Raw genomic sequence first — 18,074 nt, 5'->3', positions numbered from 1 at the left:
GTTATTTTTTTTTTTTAAATCAGTCTCTTCCTGAAAAAGAAAATACACACGACTTTTATCACTGCAACGCACTCACATTTTTCTTTTACTATAATACTCGGCACTGTGGTGGGTGTCCTATTGTAACACTCATTTAATTTCACTGATTGACAAAATTGTGGGAGGAAATTGTATTCACTGTGGTTTGCGTCTCTACTTCCAATCTCCCTACCGCTTGTTGTCAGTCATTCATGCAGCCTGCATGTCCCTGAGAAACAGACAATACAGTCTAAGTTTCTGTTTTCAACTTATATCTAAGGTAGGACAAAGTACATTTTATAGTTTATATTCTGGCACTATTTTACTAATTGTGAAGTTGTCAGAAAGACATTTAGCACTAAGTCGTATCTGATACAATAGCTCCTACTTTCTTCTTTCATAAATAATCTTTTAGGTTCCTAAATAGTGAAAATTCTTTTAGCAAATTAATATATTAAGATCTTGCTTCAACTTAGAAAATTGAGTAACCTTTTAGTTTTAATGTACTCTGGCTTAATTATCGTATGGATTAGTTCATCAAAGAAGTCATTTGCTGACCAGCACTTTGCTTTATTGTATGAATTACTAAAGAAATTAGTTATTTTCAGTATACCGATTCCAAATTTCTGCATTTTCCAATATTTGTGTGTTTCTGTTGTATGTTTAACTATTTATTTGCCTCAAGCAAGATTTAGCGTTTTTCACCATTTCACGAGACGTGAGGGAATTATTCTTTAATCCTACATCATTTACTTCAATTTACTTACTTCACTTCTTCACCTTATTCATTTTCTCCCTTTTCTTCCAGATTCAAAAATACTTCATTTCTCCACTTCTTTCTCCCTTTTCCTTTTGTCAGCCTATTGACGTCCTGTTTCTATATATTTGGTGCGATCCTCACACCACTTCCACACATCTCCATTTATTTAATTCTAAAACGCCATTGCTTGCCTCTATGAGCATTACCTTCTTACGCTGTTTTCCTTCAGACAACCTTATTTCTAGCAACATACTACCTTCTGCATAATCTCATGGATTATTCATATTCATACCGTACTTCGTATACTGCAAAGTGTCTCTCTTAGTTGTAGTTTCTAACCCTTTACAATTACATGAAATATTTTAATTTATTTATTTTAGCCATGTTTGCCTCTTATTGGTACTCAGACTTTTGTTTTGCCATTCACTAGGTAGATCCTTACTAAGAATACTTAAAACCTAATAGCATATATACAACATGAAGACATATGTGATTCTTACCTGTTATGATAGACCAGAAGAAGGGAATGAAACTTGAAAAGGAAATAAAGTTTCACCCAGCTGGGACTGCACGGTACGCCAAACCGTGTATCCGCCAAAGAGTGGCAGACTCCCTACAGTAATTAATTACTGTTAATTTTAAATTCCTTTAGATCCACAATATTTCTTAGACCTAGTTCTCTCTTACTCTTTGGATATTCCAAACGATAGGCATTTGCATGAGGTTTACTTACTATTCTAAATGGTCCATGATATACATGCATAAACTTTTTAGTTTCTGCAGAAATTTTCTTTGATTTTTCTTTTGTTTTGACCAGCACTAGCTCACCTCTGTATCTTTGTTCGTCAGCAATTTGCTTTGTTGATTGTACCTTTTCCTCTATTTCCTTTAGGATGTGTCTCTCTTCAACCTTAGCACTTTCCTCATTCTCACTGAAAACCAAATTTTCCTGCAAGTATCCTTTATTCTTTATTACTCTAATAGGCAGTTCCCAAGTTTCATTACTACCGCCTATTTGACTTCCTATAAAAGACTCTCTTATCACTTTAGAGTCAGGTAAAGTTAAAATTAAGTTGTTCTGATCAAAATTGATCTTTCCCTGGTACTTTGATAAGAAATCAGTACCAATCAACATATCAACACTTAAGCCTAGCACAATCAAACAAGGATGATCTATTACTATGTCATTTATACCAATGGGTATCAAAGCTTCGTGTTGAACTGGTCTAGAGACTTTTCCAGTAGCACCTATAATCTTTAAGCCACTTACTTTCATAACTGTTAACTTCTCTTTATTGGGTATGGTGTCAAAAAATGTTTGTGATAAAGCACTTGCTTCACTGCCACTGTCAAGCAGACAACGCACAGTGACTCCTGATATGTTTACTTTGATAACAGGGTGAGTTATTTTACATTGAACAGGTTGCTCACACACCTCGTCTAATAAATCTCGTTCTATGTTCTTCCAGCTAAAGTAATTCTGATCAGTTGCAATTACATTTACATTTACATCCTGGGGCTCATCATGCTCTATAATCTTAGCTGCTTTCTCTAATCTGTCCACTAACTTTAAATCGAAGCATCTGACGACTTTTTCTACTTTTGTTTGCTGCACATCAGCCAAACTATCCTCTACCTCTGAGCAACTGCGTCCCTGCGCAATATTGCTGTTCATAAGAATGTCGTCACCTTCAACCATTTGTGGCACGTTTACACAGCTACTAGATTCTTTCACCTCGTTACTATTTCTACCCCCTTCATTCATCATTTCCTCCTCTCTAAAGTTTTGCAGTACTGATTCTACTTCTGCTACTTCTACTTCAGCTTTTAGATTGCCATTTTCATCGAAGATGTAAGCTTTTACTTCATCATTATTCCCATCAGACTCAAACCCATTATCTATTTCTTCCCCATTATCTACCTTGAGTTCCTGTTCTTCCTTGACCCATTTTTCTAGTGTATCCAAAATACTATCCACTATTTTGTGAGAGTGGCTTAACACATCACTGGTATTATCTGTATTTATTTCGTCATCCATGTTGTCTGTCTGTGTATGTTGGCTGATTGTCTGTGTTTCCGTTACTGGCTGTGTTACTGTTACCGCCTGGTGAGCGCCAGTTTCCTCATAGACGGGATTTAGTTTCCCACACGCGGCCTGTTGTGTTCATCTGTGACACCACTAGATATAGTAGCATCATGACTCCCTTCTTGTCTTAATGGCATAGTATTTACTTCTCCACTTTCGTCATAGTAGTTGTTACGAAAGCGTGGTGAGTATCTACCCCCTCTTCCTCTGCCACGGCTTTGGTTTCGATAGTTTGTTTTGGTGTGCCTAACTTCCATATTTCTAACGTTCACGTTTCCATTATTTTGTACGTGATTGTTAGAAGATTTGTTATTCTGCTGCACCTGCTCCTCAGCAGCAGCTACTCTTTCCACTCTTTCCAGATATTCAATAAATTTGTCTATATTATCTCTAGGGGCGGAAATGATCCTCTTCTGCCAGTACCACGGCAGCTTACCTTCTAAACCCATAATGATCATATCTGGCTTCATCTTTTCTGTCAAATGTGACAGTCTTGAAACCCACTTCCTAGCGAAATCCTTTACTGATTCACGCCCTGGGAAAAACTTCTTACCACTCCAGAATTCCCTTAACACATCATTTTGTTTGTTATGTGACCAGTATTCGTTGAGAAATGCAGACTTAAATTCAGATAAAGTTTTACATTTGATCATTACATCCGCTGACCATCGCAAAGCATCACCTGACAAATGACTTCTTATAAATGAAATTTTTTCTCTTTCTGACCAAGTGTTGGGGAGAACATCCTCAAAGTCATTCCAAAATTCAAGAGGGTGAATGTACTTATCAGGATCAAAGCGCAAAAACTGTCGACACCCTATAAAAGCGGCGTCAACTGAAGTCACATGCTGTACAGTAGAATGACTAGAATTAACAGAGGTTACTCTATTTTCTAGGTTAGCAATGTTAGTATTTAATTCCTCTACTTGTGACTCTACTGCTTCTATCCTGGCAGAACATCTTTGTTCCACTGCACCACGAATTTCGGTACAGGTTTCTTTTACTTTCTCAATGTTTTTCTGACAAGTATCTACTTTAATTTGTACCTCTTTAACTTTGTCAGAGCAAAGTTTGGACTCGTTGCTCAATCTTTCGGACAACCTCACTTCCAAAAGTTCATCTGCCTCTTGATAATTTTTTTGAATTTGATCTATTTCACATTTGAAAGTACTATGCATTTTAGTTAACTGTTGCCCTACTTTTACTTGAATGTCATGATGAATAGCATCTATCTTATAATTCAAACTATTCCATTTTGATTGCAGTTCTTCTTTTAGTTCTTTATTACTATCCTCAATTTTATTTTCCAACCCTTTATTACTAACCTCAATTTTATTCTCCAACTCTTTATTACTATTTTCAATTTTATTTTCCAACCCTTTATTACTAACCTCAATTTTATTCTCCAACTCTTTACTACTATTTTCAATTTTAGCCTCAATTTTATTTTGGTTTGATTCGAGTTTGGCAAACAGTATTTGCATCCAATCCGGAGCTTCTACCTTGATACTTTGTATCTCTTGACTTGACTGAGCTGGAGATATATTGAGCTCAGTTTCACTACCTGAGAAAGTTAGCAACTCTACTGGCTCCCTTTTGACTTCTATTTCACTTATTGATTGCATCCCTACACTCTCATTTAAATTAAAGTCATAATTTACTGGTGACAAATTACGTTCTAGTTCAATATTTGAGGGATTAATGGAACCATCCTCATTAAACTCAATTCCTGATCGTGAGGATTCTTGGTCAGAGACCGGTTCCCTTCTGAAATGTACACTACTTTCCATATCTTTTAGTTTGTTAGCAGCAGTTAATAAATATTTTAAAAGTCTTTGACTTAACTTAAATGCTTGATTTCGACGAATGATGTCGTCGCGGTGTACCAGCAATCGTGATGCGACGCGTCGCGACGTATTGAAGGCAGCAGCAGCAGCCGTAGCGTCGAGTACCGCCACAGGAATCGCCTACTGCAATAGCTCCAGGGGGGGGCAGCAAGGCACCGTTGACCGCTCGGCGCAGCCGGCAGCTGTCTCGCAGATCAGCGCAGCTCCGCGATGACGCACCGTCTTCCTTTAGTCTCAGCGCCGTCGGCAGCCGCGATCCAGCATCGTCGCCTTTCTCACCATCGTCACTAACCAACGTACAGCGGTAGACACTTATTGTTTATACACTACACCCGCCTTTACTGGTAACACTGTTCCCACACTAGTTCAATTCAGTGTCCTGTTATTGCCTACCGAGTTCGTTAATTTATACCAATCGCTTTCACACATCGAGCACATTTATTTGCTTTTAATTCAGTTTTCCCGGCCGATAAGCACCATATGTGGGGCGGCGAAGAAGTCGTCGAATGAGTTGTTTGAATGTTCATTTCACGTAACAGACTATTGCCGATGCAACATATGTGGGACGGCGAAGAAGTCGTTGTTTAATGTTGAATGAAAGTTGAACATCGCCACCTTAAATCACGCGAGCCTGGCAACTAATTTGGTGGCCAGTCAGAAAGCGAAGGGAAACTTACTGACCTTAGTTCCCAGTCTGCACGGCCACATTCCTGTACAGCCCAGCTAAACGAAAAATATCCATAGTTCTTCACGAGATTAGGGCTGCTTCAATAAAATTTAAAGTTCCAAACAAGATTTTATTATCTTAAAGGCTCACACAAATTACTCGAAACTTCTGAAAATGCTAAAGACATTAAATATTGTTAATTCAGCCAATCGTTTAATAGTTCAGAGGCGACTTCTACAGCAAGTTCCTCCCGAATAGTTCATTACTCTAACTAACGGTGCTCTATTAATAGTTCGCAATAATGTTAAAAAAAAAGATTAATGCTCGCCTTAAAAGTGGAGTTAGTCACCACTTGCCACGCGGAATTATACTTCACACGGACGGCACAATAACAGTTTGTTACCGAAGTCTAAACGATCCAGGACGGTGTACAGTCCTCGCGATTTTCAATGTCCGTTTACATTGCTAAGTACGCGCATGTCACAGCCCGCTATGACGTCACCCGAGGCGAGGCGCGATCGGACGTTAAGCTCGCGTGGACTAGGCGTTGGTCTAATGCGGAGTGAGCTTACTACTGCCTCTGCCGCTCTTTTTATATAGCTCCGGCGCGTACCGCCAAGAGAGCATCTGTTCTTTCCATTCCTATGCAGATGCCTGCAGCGTCCAAATGATCGCTATCTCAGGCACATAATCTTAAATATCACATTTAATAATAGCTTTACAAACTTCTCAATTTTTGTATACATACATCTGAGCAGTACAGAAGCACGTAGAAAATCTCAGCCCGCTAAAATTAAAATTTTACTCTCTAGAATTTTTACAATGGAACTAACGGTAGATTGTTACCTCTGAACCATAGCTTTATCAAGACTTGTATCAGCTGTTAATTATGCTACAAGACTAAAACTTGGTGTGGCTTTGTTAATTGTCCTATCTGATCATTGGTCTTAAAGAATTTGTTTTACCATTAAAATTTAAAGTACTTAATCTATAATGCTTATGTACATTTTACTCACAAAAGTAGTTTTTACTAAATTACTAAAAAACTAGAAGAGGTAACTGATTGTGGTATTTCCATTATTATTATTAGGGTGAACTGAAGCATCCTACCAATTTTCAATATTGTAGCTCTATTATTTCGCGCCTCTGATTTTTCCGAAAAACGCGGATTCTGGAGTCAATTTTAGTTTTATGGTTTTGGAAACCAGCACCACTCATTAATGACTTCTTACTGCACCTTCTCACCAAATTTTGGCTTCCTAGCGTCATTATTTAGCGCCTCCTATTTTTCTTTCAAAAAGTGAATTTTACGTAAACTACTAATTTTATAACATTAAGATTTGTTACCTGAAACATTATTACATAGAACTATACTTTAACAAAGTTTTACACACAAATCTTAATTTTTACTTTTATGTTAAATGTGGTGCAATACTATATGCAGGCGCGTTACGATGACGTAACGCTACTAGCAGTGAACTAGGGTAAGTCCCGTGCACTCGCTCGCCTCTGTATCTTATACATGATACAGCGCTTGCTTTGCTTCACTACTTTTAATGATACTGTGGTCGGTTTAGTTACTATTATCGCTGCTGGACGAAGCAGACCAGTTGAAAGCCACACGGTATTCTTGTAACGAACAGGTAATGGAAATTTAGGTAAAACGATATCAAAAAAAGTTGCGTGCTGGAGCGACACATACAGTTGGCTCTTCGTAGATGATCATTGCTGCACGGAATAATTCTTAAGGCACCGACGCCTTCAGGAGTCGTGTTTGGAAGTTTTGCTTGCAGTATATTCTGCTATCTTTTCGTTATGAGTTGGTGTTTCGGATTCCCGGTGTTCTTTTGTTTAGTGCATTTGCCTTCCCTTGATGCTAAGAAAGCACATGACGAAAGTGAAACACCACCGTCTGTTCATCTGCAGAGCGCGATGAAATTATTCACTCTACATTCATTGCCTTTAATATTCTTTCCATCAGTGGTGGGCGCTGCCTTCACAAAGCGCTTTTCTTTCTGATTTACATGAAAGTTTGTGTTCCTCGGAGCTGGACTGCTTGGGATTACCTTCACTGCCACCGGCAAGTGGCTCGTTGGTCTAGGGGTATGATTCCTGCTTTGGGTGCAGGAGGTCCCGGGTTCAAATCCCGGACGAGCCCTACCGTTCTGACCGTGCTGAAGAGTAGGTGGAGCTCACCCACGTTTGTAGCTCTGCAATGAAGAACAGATGCGTGCCGCAGCACGCTGTGTGTGGCCCTACGGTCATGAAGGGACCGTTTGATATGGCAAGAATCTGATACCAGTAAATTACATAGGTCGATTTCTGTAGAAGAGCCGACAGTAATCTTGCATGCAACGGAAAACAAAGGTTGTCTTTGCAGAACGTGTGCACCGTGAGTGGAGACGAAGCTCAATCGTGGAGCAGTCTACCTTCATCTGATTAGCGACAACGTCAACCAAAGAGTGGGATACAAGACTGAGCGTAGTTAAGAGTTTCTCACTATTAGTTACGTTCACACTTCAACAGAGTTGTGACAAGGCGAGTGCAAAGAGATCAGGAAAGCCAGTATGAAGCGAACTTGAAGTAGTCTTGAAGAAATGGATACTAAATTTTGCAGGCCAGAATGGAGCTACGAGCGTTCTGAGTTACTGAATACCGGTGCACTATGGGAGCAAGAGCATTTGACAGTAAAATGAGGCGATATCGGTGTAGCACACGACATTTATTATCCCGCACACGCAGACGTGACGTTATCTCGGAAATGGAATCCGAAAACGGGTTTAAAAAAAGTCGTGCTTCCGCCCGGGATCGAACCGGGGCCTTCTGCGTGTAAAGCAGACGTGATAACCGCTACACCACGGAAACGACGGTTTTGCCGTTGTACTACCTGGAAAACCGTAGCTCCAACAGATTTTTCCTGCGTAAGCAAGGGCATCGGCTACGAGCTCCGTCCGATTCTAGAAGTTGCTATAGTAAAAGACAACGATAAAAACAATCAAACCGCAACAGCCAGGGAGAACGCTGGGTGAGCAGCAGCTCTGCACGGTGATACCAAGAACGGAGGCGATAGTCATGTGCATCGAGAAGGCTCGTTGGTCTAGGGGTATGATTCCTGCTTCGGGTGCAGGAGGTCCCGGGTTCAAATCCCGGACGAGCCCTTGCGTTTTGTGCAAACGTGTGGCGACTACCGGCATGCCGGCGGCTGTTCCGCGCATTTCCTGCCCTCCAGGTAAGCACAAAAACCAAGTAGCCGGTTCTGAAAGAGTTTCACGTATCATTTGAGCCATCTGCAGCCTGGTGGTTGGACGTTTGAAATTGATTTAAATGTTCACAGTAGAGATTGTAGCAAGTGTCTTGTTGAGTGCGACGAAAAAGTGATTACGCCCGGAATCGAAACGGAGACCTTCTGCCTGTTAGGCAGACGTGATAACCGCTACACCACGGAAACTGCTAAGCTCTGAGATCCACATGTGACACAACTTGCAGGACGATCACAACTTTGGCGTAAAAATCACTTTGCGGAAACGCACAATGCAGGTATTTCGCATTCGTACGCAACAATCGACAGCACCCTTGCCTGTCTGAATGCCACCACGAATAAGAGCCCAAGAAGTCGTCGGACAAGCTCGCGGCCGAGTCCTCGGTAGCATCAGCTACTCTTGCTTTCCGTACGAGCTACCGTCAATTCGCGCAGTCGCTATTGCATATGATGTCACCAAAAGCAATCACTTCGTTAGCGGCAAGGAGCCCGGGCCCAGCGGTAGCTCTACATGGAGGCACCAGCAGCCCCGACAGGCCGCCGCTGGCGCGCCGGCGCCCGGACCCGCGACCCCTAATGACGTTGCAGTCGATGTATTTCTTAATATCGCTTTTGGAAGAAGCAAGCCAGGTGTAAATCACACAGTATTTTACTGATGATCTGGAAACGCAAATTTAGAACAAGTAGAACATTATATAAAATTTGTTGTGTGGTCGAGCGGAACCCACCCTTCGCTCTTCCCAGATTATCGTTGCTGCACGGAATGATTGTTAAAGCACCGACGGCTTCAGAGTTCGTCTTCTCCAACGTTTGCTTTTGCAGTACATTCCGCAATCTTTTCGTTATGAGTCGTCTGTTTCGGTTTCCCGATGTAGATTTGCTCACACCTCCCGACTTCTCTTAACCCCGAGCCACCACTAGCAGAAAATTCCGCACTGCAGTCCGGTCAATCTGCAGAGCTCGATAAGAGCATCGCGGTCGTTCCTGAGCTAATGAAACGGCCGTGTCTGTAGTTGTTCCCAGATGTCTCCCACAGAAACGGCCTCCCGGACGCCTGCATTACAGGAGTACGCCCCTACTCCCAGCCATACAATTGCATTTGAAAGCAGAATAACATGAGCTACAGAGCAACTCCGACTTTTGTGTCTGACCTACTTTTAATGATACTGTGGTCGGTTTAGTTACTATTATCGCTGCTGGACGAAGCAGACCAGTTGAAAGCCACACGGTATTCTTGTAACGAACAGGTAATGGAAATTTAGGTAAAACGATATCAAAAAAAGTTGCGTGCTGGAGCGACACATACAGTTGGCTCTTCGTAGATGATCATTGCTGCACGGAATAATTCTTAAGGCACCGACGCCTTCAGGAGTCGTGTTTGGAAGTTTTGCTTGCAGTATATTCCGCTATCTTTTCGTTATGAGTTGGTGTTTCGGATTCCCGGTGTTCTTTTGTTTAGTGCATTTGCCTTCCCTTGATGCTAAGAAAGCACATGACGAAAGTGAAACACCACCGTCTGTTCATCTGCAGAGCGCGATGAAATTATTCACTCTACATTCATTGCCTTTAATATTCTTTCCATCAGTGGTGGGCGCTGCCTTCAGAAAGCGCTTTTCTTTCTGATTTACATGAAAGTTTGTGTTCCTCGGAGCTGGACTGCTTGGGATTACCTTCACTGCCACCGGCAAGTGGCTCGTTGGTCTAGGGGTATGATTCCTGCTTTGGGTGCAGGAGGTCCCGGGTTCAAATCCCGGACGAGCCCTACCGTTTTGACCGTGCTGAAGAGTAGGTGGAGCTCACCCACGTTTGTAGCTCTGCAATGAAGAACAGATGCGTGCCGCAGCACGCTGTGTGTGGCCCTACGGTCATGAAGGGACCGTTTGATATGGCAAGAATCTGATACCAGTAAATTACATAGGTCGATTTCTGTAGAAGAGCCGACAGTAATCTTGCATGCAACGGAAAACAAAGGTTGTCTTTGCAGAACGTGTGCACCGTGAGTGGAGACGAAGCTCAATCGTGGAGCAGTCTACCTTCATCTGATTAGCGACAACGTCAACCAAAGAGTGGGATACAAGACTGAGCGTAGTTAAGAGTTTCTCACTATTAGTTACGTTCACACTTCAACAGAGTTGTGACAAGGCGAGTGCAAAGAGATCAGGAAAGCCAGTATGAAGCGAACTTGAAGTAGTCTTGAAGAAATGGATACTAAATTTTGCAGGCCAGAATGGAGCTACGAGCTTTCTGAGTTACTGAATACCGGTGCACTATGGGAGCAAGAGCATTTGACAGTAAAATGAGGCGATATCGGTGTAGCACACGACATTTATTATCCCGCACACGCAGACGTGACGTTATCTCGGAAATGGAATCCGAAAACGGGTTTAAAAAAAGTCGTGCTTCCGCCCGGGATCGAACCGGGGACCTTCTGCGTGTAAAGCAGACGTGATAACCGCTACACCACGGAAACGACGGTTTTGCCGTTGTACTACCTGGAAAACCGTAGCTCCAACAGATTTTTCCTGCGTAAGCAAGGGCATCTGCTACGAGCTCCGTCCGATTCTAGAAGTTGCTATAGTAAAAGACAACGATAAAAACAATCAAACCGCAACAGCCAGGGAGAACGCTGGGTGAGCAGCAGCTCTGCACGGTGATACCAAGAACGGAGGCGATAGTCATGTGCATCGAGAAGGCTCGTTGGTCTAGGGGTATGATTCCTGCTTCGGGTGCAGGAGGTCCCGGGTTCAAATCCCGGACGAGCCCTTGCGTTTTGTGCAAACGTGTGGCGACTACCGGCATGCCGGCGGCTGTTCCGCGCATTTCCTGCCCTCCAGGTAAGCACAAAAACCAAGTAGCCGGTTCTGAAAGAGTTTCACGTATCATTTGAGCCATCTGCAGCCTGGTGGTTGGACGTTTGAAATTGATTTAAATGTTCACAGTAGAGATTGTAGCAAGTGTCTTGTTGAGTGCGACGAAAAAGTGATTACGCCCGGAATCGAAACGGAGACCTTCTGCCTGTTAGGCAGACGTGATAACCGCTACACCACGGAAACTGCTAAGCTCTGAGATCCACACGTGACACAACTTGCAGGACGATCACAACTTTGGCGTAAAAATCACTTTGCGGAAACGCACAATGCAGGTATTTCGCATCCGTACGCAACAATCGACAGCACCCTTGCCTGTCTGAATGCCACCATGAATAAGAGCCCAAGAAGTCGTCGGACAAGCTCGCGGCCGAGTCCTCGGTAGCATCAGCTACTCTTGCTTTCCGTACGAGCTACCGTCAATTCGCGCAGTCGCTATTGCATATGATGTCACCAAAAGCAATCACTTCGTTAGCGACAAGGAGCCCGGGCCCAGCGGTAGCTGTACATGGAGGCACCGGCAGCCCCGACAGGCCGCCGCTGGCGCGCCGGCGCCCGGACCCGCGACCCCTAATGACGTTGCAGTCGATGTATTTCTTAATATCGCTTTTGGAAGAAGCAAGCCAGGTGTAAATCACACAGTATTTTACTGATGATCTGGAAACGCAAATTTAGAACAAGTAGAACATTATATAAAATTTGTTGTGTGGTCGAGCGGAACCCACCCTTCGCTCTTCCCAGATTATCGTTGCTGCACGGAATGATTGTTAAAGCACCGACGGCTTCAGAGTTCGTCTTCTCCAACGTTTGCTTTTGCAGTACATTCCGCAATCTTTTCGTTATGAGTCGTCTGCTTCGGTTTCCCGATGTAGATTTGCTCACACCTCCCGACTTCTCTTAACCCCGAGCCACCACTAGCAGAAAATTCCGCACTGCAGTCCGGTCAATCTGCAGAGCTCGATAAGAGCATCGCGGTCGTTCCTGAGCTAATGAAACGGCCGTGTCTGTAGTTGTTCCCAGATGTCTCCCACAGAAACGGCCTCCCGGACGCCTGCATTACAGGAGTACGCCCCTACTCCCAGCCATACAATTGCATTTGAAAGCAGAATAACATGAGCTACAGAGCAACTCCGACTTTTGTGTCTGACCTACTTTTAATGATACTGTGGTCGGTTTAGTTACTATTATCGCTGCTGGACGAAGCAGACCAGTTGAAAGCCACACGGTATTCTTGTAACGAACAGGTAATGGAAATTTAGGTAAAACGATATCAAAAAAAGTTGCGTGCTGGAGCGACACATACAGTTGGCTCTTCGTAGATGATCATTGCTGCACGGAATAATTCTTAAGGCACCGACGCCTTCAGGAGTCGTGTTTGGAAGTTTTGCTTGCAGTATATTCCGCTATCTTTTCGTTATGAGTTGGTGTTTCGGATTCCCGGTGTTCTTTTGTTTAGTGCATTTGCCTTCCCTTGATGCTAAGAAAGCACATGACGAAAGTGAAACACCACCGTCTGTTCATCTGCAGAGCGCGATGAAATTATTCACTCTACATTCATTGCCTTTAATATTCTTTCCATCAGTGGTGGGCGCTGCCTTCAGAAAGCGCTTTTCTTTCTGATTTACATGAAAGTTTGTGTTCCTCGGAGCTGGACTGCTTGGGATTACCTTCACTGCCACCGGCAAGTGGCTCGTTGGTCTAGGGGTATGATTCCTGCTTTGGGTGCAGGAGGTCCCGGGTTCAAATCCCGGACGAGCCCTACCGTTTTGACCGTGCTGAAGAGTAGGTGGAGCTCACCCACGTTTGTAGCTCTGCAATGAAGAACAGATGCGTGCCGCAGCACGCTGTGTGTGGCCCTACGGTCATGAAGGGACCGTTTGATATGGCAAGAATCTGATACCAGTAAATTACATAGGTCGATTTCTGTAGAAGAGCCGACAGTAATCTTGCATGCAACGGAAAACAAAGGTTGTCTTTGCAGAACGTGTGCACCGTGAGTGGAGACGAAGCTCAATCGTGGAGCAGTCTACCTTCATCTGATTAGCGACAACGTCAACCAAAGAGTGGGATACAAGACTGAGCGTAGTTAAGAGTTTCTCACTATTAGTTACGTTCACACTTCAACAGAGTTGTGACAAGGCGAGTGCAAAGAGATCAGGAAAGCCAGTATGAAGCGAACTTGAAGTAGTCTTGAAGAAATGGATACTAAATTTTGCAGGCCAGAATGGAGCTACGAGCTTTCTGAGTTACTGAATACCGGTGCACTATGGGAGCAAGAGCATTTGACAGTAAAATGAGGCGATATCGGTGTAGCACACGACATTTATTATCCCGCACACGCAGACGTGACGTTATCTCGGAAATGGAATCCGAAAACGGGTTTAAAAAAAGTCGTGCTTCCGCCCGGGATCGAACCGGGGACCTTCTGCGTGTAAAGCAGACGTGATAACCGCTACACCACGGAAACGACGGTTTTGCCGTTGTACTACCTGGAAAACCGTAGCTCCAACAGATTTTTCCTGCGTAAGCAAGGGCATCTGCTACGAGCTCCGTCCGATTCTAGAAGTTGCTATAGTAAAAGACAACGATAAAAACAATCAAACCGCAACAGCCAGGGAGAACGCTGGGTGAGCAGCAGCTCTGCACGGTGATACCAAGAACGGAGGCGATAGTCATGTGCATCGAGAAGGCTCGTTGGTCTAGGGGTATGATTCCTGCTTCGGGTGCAGGAGGTCCCGGGTTCAAATCCCGGACGAGCCCTTGCGTTTTGTGCAAACGTGTGGCGACTACCGGCATGCCGGCGGCTGTTCCGCGCATTTCCTGCCCTCCAGGTAAGCACAAAAACCAAGTAGCCGGTTCTGAAAGAGTTTCACGTATCATTTGAGCCATCTGCAGCCTGGTGGTTGGACGTTTGAAATTGATTTAAATGTTCACAGTAGAGATTGTAGCAAGTGTCTTGTTGAGTGCGACGAAAAAGTGATTACGCCCGGAATCGAAACGGAGACCTTCTGCCTGTTAGGCAGACGTGATAACCGCTACACCACGGAAACTGCTAAGCTCTGAGATCCACACGTGACACAACTTGCAGGACGATCACAACTTTGGCGTAAAAATCACTTTGCGGAAACGCACAATGCAGGTATTTCGCATCCGTACGCAACAATCGACAGCACCCTTGCCTGTCTGAATGCCACCATGAATAAGAGCCCAAGAAGTCGTCGGACAAGCTCGCGGCCGAGTCCTCGGTAGCATCAGCTACTCTTGCTTTCCGTACGAGCTACCGTCAATTCGCGCAGTCGCTATTGCATATGATGTCACCAAAAGCAATCACTTCGTTAGCGACAAGGAGCCCGGGCCCAGCGGTAGCTCTACATGGAGGCACCAGCAGCCCCGACAGGCCGCCGCTGGCGCGCCGGCGCCCGGACCCGCGACCCCTAATGACGTTGCAGTCGATGTATTTCTTAATATCGCTTTTGGAAGAAGCAAGCCAGGTGTAAATCACACAGTATTTTACTGATGATCTGGAAACGCAAATTTAGAACAAGTAGAACATTATATAAAATTTGTTGTGTGGTCGAGCGGAACCCACCCTTCGCTCTTCCCAGATTATCGTTGCTGCACGGAATGATTGTTAAAGCACCGACGGCTTCAGAGTTCGTCTTCTCCAACGTTTGCTTTTGCAGTACATTCCGCAATCTTTTCGTTATGAGTCGTCTGCTTCGGTTTCCCGATGTAGATTTGCTCACACCTCCCGACTTCTCTTAACCCCGAGCCACCACTAGCAGAAAATTCCGCACTGCAGTCCGGTCAATCTGCAGAGCTCGATAAGAGCATCGCGGTCGTTCCTGAGCTAATGAAACGGCCGTGTCTGTAGTTGTTCCCAGATGTCTCCCACAGAAACGGCCTCCCGGACGCCTGCATTACAGGAGTACGCCCCTACTCCCAGCCATACAATTGCATTTGAAAGCAGAATAACATGAGCTACAGAGCAACTCCGACTTTTGTGTCTGACCTACTTTTAATGATACTGTGGTCGGTTTAGTTACTATTATCGCTGCTGGACGAAGCAGACCAGTTGAAAGCCACACGGTATTCTTGTAACGAACAGGTAATGGAAATTTAGGTAAAACGATATCAAAAAAAGTTGCGTGCTGGAGCGACACATACAGTTGGCTCTTCGTAGATGATCATTGCTGCACGGAATAATTCTTAAGGCACCGACGCCTTCAGGAGTCGTGTTTGGAAGTTTTGCTTGCAGTATATTCTGCTATCTTTTCGTTATGAGTTGGTGTTTCGGATTCCCGGTGTTCTTTTGTTTAGTGCATTTGCCTTCCCTTGATGCTAAGAAAGCACATGACGAAAGTGAAACACCACCGTCTGTTCATCTGCAGAGCGCGATGAAATTATTCACTCTACATTCATTGCCTTTAATATTCTTTCCATCAGTGGTGGGCGCTGCCTTCAGAAAGCGCTTTTCTTTCTGATTTACATGAAAGTTTGTGTTCCTCGGAGCTGGACTGCTTGGGATTACCTTCACTGCCACCGGCAAGTGGCTCGTTGGTCTAGGGGTATGATTCCTGCTTTGGGTGCAGGAGGTCCCGGGTTCAAATCCCGGACGAGCCCTACCGTTTTGACCGTGCTGAAGAGTAGGTGGAGCTCACCCACGTTTGTAGCTCTGCAATGAAGAACAGATGCGTGCCGCAGCACGCTGTGTGTGGCCCTACGGTCATGAAGGGACCGTTTGATATGGCAAGAATCTGATACCAGTAAATTACATAGGTCGATTTCTGTAGAAGAGCCGACAGTAATCTTGCATGCAACGGAAAACAAAGGTTGTCTTTGCAGAACGTGTGCACCGTGAGTGGAGACGAAGCTCAATCGTGGAGCAGTCTACCTTCATCTGATTAGCGACAACGTCAACCAAAGAGTGGGATACAAGACTGAGCGTAGTTAAGAGTTTCTCACTATTAGTTACGTTCACACTTCAACAGAGTTGTGACAAGGCGAGTGCAAAGAGATCAGGAAAGCCAGTATGAAGCGAACTTGAAGTAGTCTTGAAGAAATGGATACTAAATTTTGCAGGCCAGAATGGAGCTACGAGCGTTCTGAGTTACTGAATACCGGTGCACTATGGGAGCAAGAGCATTTGACAGTAAAATGAGGCGATATCGGTGTAGCACACGACATTTATTATCCCGCACACGCAGACGTGACGTTATCTCGGAAATGGAATCCGAAAACGGGTTTAAAAAAAGTCGTGCTTCCGCCCGGGATCGAACCGGGGACCTTCTGCGTGTAAAGCAGACGTGATAACCGCTACACCACGGAAACGACGGTTTTGCCGTTGTACTACCTGGAAAACCGTAGCTCCAACAGATTTTTCCTGCGTAAGCAAGGGCATCGGCTACGAGCTCCGTCCGATTCTAGAAGTTGCTATAGTAAAAGACAACGATAAAAACAATCAAACCGCAACAGCCAGGGAGAACGCTGGGTGAGCAGCAGCTCTGCACGGTGATACCAAGAACGGAGGCGATAGTCATGTGCATCGAGAAGGCTCGTTGGTCTAGGGGTATGATTCCTGCTTCGGGTGCAGGAGGTCCCGGGTTCAAATCCCGGACGAGCCCTTGCGTTTTGTGCAAACGTGTGGCGACTACCGGCATGCCGGCGGCTGTTCCGCGCATTTCCTGCCCTCCAGGTAAGCACAAAAACCAAGTAGCCGGTTCTGAAAGAGTTTCACGTATCATTTGAGCCATCTGCAGCCTGGTGGTTGGACGTTTGAAATTGATTTAAATGTTCACAGTAGAGATTGTAGCAAGTGTCTTGTTGAGTGCGACGAAAAAGTGATTACGCCCGGAATCGAAACGGAGACCTTCTGCCTGTTAGGCAGACGTGATAACCGCTACACCACGGAAACTGCTAAGCTCTGAGATCCACATGTGACACAACTTGCAGGACGATCACAACTTTGGCGTAAAAATCACTTTGCGGAAACGCACAATGCAGGTATTTCGCATTCGTACGCAACAATCGACAGCACCCTTGCCTGTCTGAATGCCACCACGAATAAGAGCCCAAGAAGTCGTCGGACAAGCTCGCGGCCGAGTCCTCGGTAGCATCAGCTACTCTTGCTTTCCGTACGAGCTACCGTCAATTCGCGCAGTCGCTATTGCATATGATGTCACCAAAAGCAATCACTTCGTTAGCGGCAAGGAGCCCGGGCCCAGCGGTAGCTGTACATGGAGGCACCAGCAGCCCCGACAGGCCGCCGCTGGCGCGCCGGCGCCCGGACCCGCGACCCCTAATGACGTTGCAGTCGATGTATTTCTTAATATCGCTTTTGGAAGAAGCAAGCCAGGTGTAAATCACACAGTATTTTACTGATGATCTGGAAACGCAAATTTAGAACAAGTAGAACATTATATAAAATTTGTTGTGTGGTCGAGCGGAACCCACCCTTCGCTCTTCCCAGATTATCGTTGCTGCACGGAATGATTGTTAAAGCACCGACGGCTTCAGAGTTCGTCTTCTCCAACGTTTGCTTTTGCTGTACATTCCGCAATCTTTTCGTTA

General features: G+C 44.7%; 12 non-coding genes across 12 annotated transcripts; 8 read left to right on the top strand and 4 right to left on the bottom strand.

Annotated features, from left to right (window-relative positions):
• Positions 1-7,464: 7,464 nt before the first annotated feature.
• Trnap-ugg (transfer RNA proline (anticodon UGG)) lies at positions 7,465-7,536 on the top strand. The gene has a single exon. It is a non-coding gene; the product is annotated as a tRNA-Pro (tRNA).
• A 635-nt stretch (positions 7,537-8,171) lies between these two features.
• On the bottom strand, positions 8,172-8,243 carry Trnav-uac (transfer RNA valine (anticodon UAC)). Its single transcript has one exon. It is a non-coding gene; the product is annotated as a tRNA-Val (tRNA).
• A 221-nt stretch (positions 8,244-8,464) lies between these two features.
• Trnap-cgg (transfer RNA proline (anticodon CGG)) lies at positions 8,465-8,536 on the top strand. Its single transcript has one exon. It is a non-coding gene; the product is annotated as a tRNA-Pro (tRNA).
• Positions 8,537-10,327: 1,791 nt separating this feature from the next.
• Positions 10,328-10,399, top strand: Trnap-ugg (transfer RNA proline (anticodon UGG)). Its single transcript has one exon. It is a non-coding gene; the product is annotated as a tRNA-Pro (tRNA).
• Positions 10,400-11,034: 635 nt separating this feature from the next.
• On the bottom strand, positions 11,035-11,107 carry Trnav-uac (transfer RNA valine (anticodon UAC)). Its single transcript has one exon. It is a non-coding gene; the product is annotated as a tRNA-Val (tRNA).
• A 221-nt stretch (positions 11,108-11,328) lies between these two features.
• Positions 11,329-11,400, top strand: Trnap-cgg (transfer RNA proline (anticodon CGG)). The gene has a single exon. It is a non-coding gene; the product is annotated as a tRNA-Pro (tRNA).
• Positions 11,401-13,191: 1,791 nt separating this feature from the next.
• Trnap-ugg (transfer RNA proline (anticodon UGG)) lies at positions 13,192-13,263 on the top strand. The gene has a single exon. It is a non-coding gene; the product is annotated as a tRNA-Pro (tRNA).
• Positions 13,264-13,898: 635 nt separating this feature from the next.
• Trnav-uac (transfer RNA valine (anticodon UAC)) lies at positions 13,899-13,971 on the bottom strand. The gene has a single exon. It is a non-coding gene; the product is annotated as a tRNA-Val (tRNA).
• Positions 13,972-14,192: 221 nt separating this feature from the next.
• Trnap-cgg (transfer RNA proline (anticodon CGG)) lies at positions 14,193-14,264 on the top strand. The gene has a single exon. It is a non-coding gene; the product is annotated as a tRNA-Pro (tRNA).
• Positions 14,265-16,055: 1,791 nt separating this feature from the next.
• On the top strand, positions 16,056-16,127 carry Trnap-ugg (transfer RNA proline (anticodon UGG)). Its single transcript has one exon. It is a non-coding gene; the product is annotated as a tRNA-Pro (tRNA).
• A 635-nt stretch (positions 16,128-16,762) lies between these two features.
• On the bottom strand, positions 16,763-16,835 carry Trnav-uac (transfer RNA valine (anticodon UAC)). Its single transcript has one exon. It is a non-coding gene; the product is annotated as a tRNA-Val (tRNA).
• A 221-nt stretch (positions 16,836-17,056) lies between these two features.
• Trnap-cgg (transfer RNA proline (anticodon CGG)) lies at positions 17,057-17,128 on the top strand. Its single transcript has one exon. It is a non-coding gene; the product is annotated as a tRNA-Pro (tRNA).
• The last annotated feature ends 946 nt before the right edge of the window (positions 17,129-18,074 follow it).

This window comes from Schistocerca gregaria, chromosome 2, assembly GCF_023897955.1.
Source record: "Schistocerca gregaria isolate iqSchGreg1 chromosome 2, iqSchGreg1.2, whole genome shotgun sequence".
Lineage (NCBI taxonomy): Eukaryota > Metazoa > Arthropoda > Insecta > Orthoptera > Acrididae > Schistocerca > Schistocerca gregaria.
The sequence above is the reverse complement of the archived record's forward strand: the minus strand, read 5'-3'. Positions and strand labels throughout refer to the sequence as shown.